This window comes from Calliopsis andreniformis, unplaced genomic scaffold (assembly GCF_051401765.1).
Source record: "Calliopsis andreniformis isolate RMS-2024a unplaced genomic scaffold, iyCalAndr_principal scaffold0046, whole genome shotgun sequence".
NCBI classification, from domain to species: Eukaryota; Metazoa; Arthropoda; class Insecta; order Hymenoptera; family Andrenidae; genus Calliopsis; species Calliopsis andreniformis.
Window position 1 is genome coordinate 3,956,437 of NW_027480455.1, and position 5,994 is coordinate 3,962,430.

Below are 5,994 nucleotides of genomic sequence, written 5' to 3' on the forward strand. Positions count from 1 at the left end.
TCAGTCCTCACTCCTCAATCCTCATTCTTCAATCCTCAATACCGAATCCTCAATCTTCAATCCTCAATCCTCAATCGTCAAGCTTCAATCCTGAATACTCAATCTTCAATACTCAATCCTCAATCCTCAATCCTCAATCCTCATTCTTCAATCCTCAATACCCAATCCTCAATCTTCAATCCTCAATCCTCAATCCTCAATCCTCAATCCTCAATCCCCAACCCTCAATCTTCAATCCTCAGTCCCAAATCCTCAATCTTCAATACTACCTCCTCAATCCTCAATCTTCAATCCTCAATACTCAGTCTTCAATCCTCAATCCCCAATCCTCAATCCTCAATCCTCAATCCTCATTCTTCAATCCTCAATACCCAATCCTCAATCTTCAATCCTCAATCCTCAATCCTCAATTCTCAGTCCTCAATCCTCAATCCTCAATCCTCAGACCTCAATCCTCAATCCTCAATCGTCAATCTTCAATCCTCAATACTCAATCTTCAATCCTCAATCCTCAATCCTCAATCCTCAATCCTCATTCTTCAATCCTCAATACCCAATCCTCAACCTTCAATCCTCAATACTCAGTCTTCAATCCTCAATCCTCAATCCTCAATCCTCATTCTTCAATCCTCAATACCCAATCCTCCATCTTCAATCCTCAATCCTCAATCCTCAATCCTCAATCCACAATCCTCAATCCTCAATCTTCAATCCTCAATACTCAATCTTCAATCCTCAATACTCAATACTCAATCCTCAATCCTCAATCCTCAATACCAAATCCTCAATCTTCAATCCTCAATCCTCAATCCTCAATTCTCAATCCTCACTCCTCAATCCTCAGACCTCAAACAGCAATAGTCAACCCTCAGTCCTGGTCCTCAATCCACAACCATCAATCCTCAATCCTCGATCTTCAATCATCAATATTCAATCTTCAGTCCTCAATCCTCAATCCTCAATCCTCAACCCTCAATCCTCAATGTTCAATCCGCAATACCCAATCCTCAATCTTCTATCCGCAATCCTCAATCCTCAATCCTCAATCTTCAACCCTCAGTCCCAAATCCTCAATCTTCAATCCTCAATACTCAGTCTTCAATCCTCAATCCTCAATCCGCAATCCTCAATCCTCAATCCTCATTCTTCAATCCTCAATACCCAATCCTCAATCTTCAATCCTCAATCCTCAATCCTCAATTCTCAATCCTCAATCCTCAATCCTCAATCCTCAATCCTCAATCTTCAATCCTCAATACTCAGTCTTCAATCCTCAAATCTCAATCCTCAATCCTCAATCCTCATTCTTCAATCCTCAACACCCAATCCTCAATCTTCAATCCTCAATCCTCAACCCTCAATTCTCAATCCTCATTCCTCAATCCTCAGACCTCAAACATCAATACTCAACCCTCAGTCCTCGTCCTCAATCCACAACGCTCAATCCTCGATCCTCAATCTTCAATCATCAATATTCAATCTTCAATCCTCAATCCTCAATCCTCAATACTCAATCCTCAATCCTCAATGTTCTATCCTCAATACGGAATCCTCAACCTTCAATCCTCAATCCTCAATCCTCAATCCTCAATCCTCATTTGTCAATCCTCAATCCTCAATCCTCAGTCCTCAATCTTCAATCCACAATACTCAATCTGCAATCCTGAATCCTCAGTCCTCACTCCTCAAACCTCATTCGTCAATCCTCAATACCGAATCCTCAATCTTCAATCCTCAATCCTCAATCGTCAATCTTCAATCCTGAATACTCAATCTTCAATACTCAATCCTCAATCCTCAATCCTCAATCCTCATTCTTCAATCCTCAATACCCAATCCTCAATCTTCAATCCTCAATCCTCAATCCTCAATCCTCAATCCTCAATCCCCAATCCTCAATCTTCAATCCTCAGTCCCAAATCCTCAATCTTCAATACTACCTCCTCAATCCTCAATCTTCAATCCTCAATACTCAGTCTTCAATCCTCAATCCCCAATCCTCAATCCTCAATCCTCAATCCTCATTCTTCAATCCTCAATACCCAATCCTCAATCTTCAATCCTCAATCCTCAATCCTCAATTCTCAGTCCTCAATCCTCAATCCTTAGACCTTAAACATCACTACTCTACCCTCAGTCCTCGTCCTCAATCCACAACACTCAATCCTCGATCATCAATCTTCAATCATCAATATTCAATCTTCAATCCTCAATCCTCAATCCTCAATCCTCAATCCGCAATCCTCAATCCTCAATCCTCATTCTTCAATCCTCAATACCCAATCCTCAATCTTCAATCCTGAATCCTCAATCCTCAATTCTCAATCCTCAATCCTCAATCCTCAATCCTCAATCCTCAATCCTCAATCCTCAATGTTCAATCCGCAATACCCAATCCTCAATCTTCTATCCGCAATCCTCAATCCTCAATCCTCATTCTTCAATCCTCAATACCGAATCCTCAATCTTCAATCCTCAATCCTCAATCCTCAATCCTCAATCCTCAATCCTCAATCCTCAATCTTCAATCCTCAGTCCCAAATCCTCAATCTTCAATACTCACTCCTCAATCCTCAACCTTCAGTCCTCACTACTCAGTCTTCAAACCTCAATCCTCAATCCTCAATCCTCAATCCTCAATCCTCATTCTTCGATCCTCAATACCCAATCCTCAATCTTCAATCCTCAATCCTCAATCCTCATTCCTCAATCCTCAATCCTCAATCCTCAATCTTCAATCCTCAATACTCAATCCTCAATCCTTAATCCTCAATCCTCAATCCTCAATCTTCAATCCTCAGTCCCAAATCCTCAATCTTCAATACTCACTCCTCAATACTCAATCTTCAATCCTCAATACTCAGTCTTCAATCCTCAATCCTCAATCCTCAATCCGCAATCCTCAATCCTCAATCCTCATTCTTCAATCCTCAATACCCAATCCTCAATCTTCAATCCTCAATCCTCAATCCTCAATTCTCAATCCTCAATCCTCAATCCTCAATCCTCAATCCTCAATCCTCAATGTTCAATCCGCAATACCCAGTCCTCAATCTTCTATCCGCAATCCTCAATCCTCAATCCTCAATCATCAATCCTCAATCCTCAATCCTCAATCTTCAATCCTCAATACTCAATCTTCAATCCTCAATCCTCAATCCTCAATCCTCAATCCTCATTCTTCAATCCTCAACACCCAATCCTCAATCTTCAATCTTCAATCCTCAACCCTCAATTCTCAATCCTCATTCCTCAATCCTCAGACCTCAATCATCAATACTCAACCCTCAGTCCTCGTCCTCAATCAACAACGCTCAATCCTCGATCCTCAATCTTCAATCATCAATATTCAATCTTCAACCCTCAATCCTCAATCCTCAATCCTAAATCCTCAATCCTCAATCTTCAATCCTCAAACCTCAATCCTCAATCCTCAATCCTCAATCCTCAATCCTCAATCCTCAATCTTCAATCCTCAATACTCAACCTTCAATCCTCAATACTCAATCCTCAATCCTCAATCATCATTCTTCAATCCTCAACACCCAATCCTCAATCTTCAATCCTCAATCCTCAATCCTCAATTCTCAATCCTCAATCCTCAATCCTCAGACCTTAAACATCAATACTCTACCCTCAGTCCTCGTCCTCAATCCACAACACTAAATCCTCAATCCTCAATACTCAATCGTCATTCTTCAATCCTCAACACCCAATCCTCAATCTTCTATCCTCAACCCTCAATCCTCAATTCTCAATCCTCATTCCTCAATCCTCAGACCTCAAACATCATTACTCAACCGTCAGTCCTCGTCCTCAATCCACAACCCCCAATACTCAATCCTCAATCTTCAATTCTCAATCTTCAATCCTCAACCCTCAATCCTCAATCCTCAATCTTCAATCCTCAATACTCAATCATCAATCCTCAATCCTCAATCCTCAATCCTCAATCCTCAATCCTCAACCCTCAATCGTCAATCTTCAATCCTCAATCCTCAATACTCAATACTCAATCCTCATTCTTCAATCCTCAATACCCAATACTCAATCTTCAATCCTCACTCCTCAATCCTCAATCCTCAATACTCAATCCTCAATCCTCAATGTTCTATCCTCAATACGCAATCCTCAATCTTCAATCATCAATCCTCAATCCTCAATCCTCAATCCTCAATCTTCAATCTTAATCTTCAATCCTCAGTACGCAATCTTCAATCCTCAATCCTCAATCCTCATTCCTCAATCCTCAATCTTCAATACTCAATACTCAATCTTCAATCCTCAATCCTCAATCCTCAATCCTCAATCCTCAATCCTCAATCCTCAATCGTCAATCTTCAATCCTCAATACTCAATCGTCAATACTCAATCCTCAATACTCAATACTCAATCCTCATTCTTCAATCCTCAATACCCAATCCTCAATCTTCAATCCTCAATCCTCAATCCTCAATCCTCAATCCTCAATCTTCAATCATCAAACCTCAATCCTCAATCCTCAATCCTCAATCTTCAATCCTCAATACTCAAACTTCAATCCTCAATCATCAATCGTCAATCCTCAATCCTCAATCCTCAATCCTCAATCGTCAATCTTCAATCCGCAATACCCAATCCTCAATCTTCTATCCGCAATACTCAATCCTCAATCCTCAATCCTCAATCCTCAATCCTCAATCCTCAATCCTCAGACCTCAATCCTCAATCCTCAATCGTCAATCTTCAATCCTCAATACTCAATCTTCAATCCTCAATCCTCAATCCTCAATCCTCAATCCTCATTCTTCAATCCTCAATACCCAATCCTCAATCTTCAATCCTCAATACTCAGTCTTCAATCCTCAATCCTCAATCCTCAATCCTCAATCCTCAATCCTCATTCTTCAATCCTCAATGCCCAATCCTCCATCTTCAATCCTCAATCCTCAATCCTCAATCCTCAATCCTCAATCCTCAATCCTCAATCCTCAATCTTCAATCCTCAATACTCAATCTTCAATCCTCAATACTCAATACTCAATCCTCAATCCTCAATCCTCAATACCAAATCCTCAATCTTCAATCCTCAATCCTCAATCCTCAATTCTCAATCCTCACTCCTCAATCCTCAGACCTCAAACAGCAATAGTCAACCCTCAGTCCTCGTCCTCAATCCACAACCATCAATCCTCAATCCTCAATCTTCAATCATCAATATTCAATCTTCAGTCCTCAATCCTCAATCCTCAATCCTCAACACTCAATCCTCAATGTTCAATCCGCAATACCCAATCCTCAATCTTCTATCCGCAATCCTCAATCCTCAATCCTCAATCTTCAACCCTCAGTCCCAAATCCTCAATCTTCAATCCTCAATACTCAGTCTTCAATCCTCAATCCTCAATCCGCAATCCTCAATCCTCAATCCTCATTCTTCAATCCTCAATACCCAATCCTCAATCTTCAATCCTCAATCCTCAATCCTCAATTCTCAATCCTCAATCCTCAATCCTCAATCCTCAATCCTCAATCTTCAATCCTCAATACTCAGTCTTCAATCCTCAAATCTCAATCCTCAATCCTCAATCCTCATTCTTCAATCCTCAACACCCAATCCTCAATCTTCAATCCTCAATCCTCAATCCTCAACCCTCAATTCTCAATCCTCATTCCTCAATCCTCAGACCTCAAACATCAATACTCAACCCTCAGTCCTCGTCCTCAATCCACAACGCTCAATCCTCGATCCTCAATCTTCAATCATCAATATTCAATCTTCAATCCTCAATCCTCTATCCTCAATACTCAATCCTCAATCCTCAATGTTCTATCCTCAATACGGAATCCTCAACCTTCAATCCTCAATCCTCAATCCTCAATCCTCAATCCTCATTTGTCAATCCTCAATCCTCAATCCTCAGTCCTCAATCTTCAATCCACAATACTCAATCTGCAATCCTGAATCCTCAGTCCTCACTCCTCAATCCTCATTCTTCAATCCTCAATACCGAA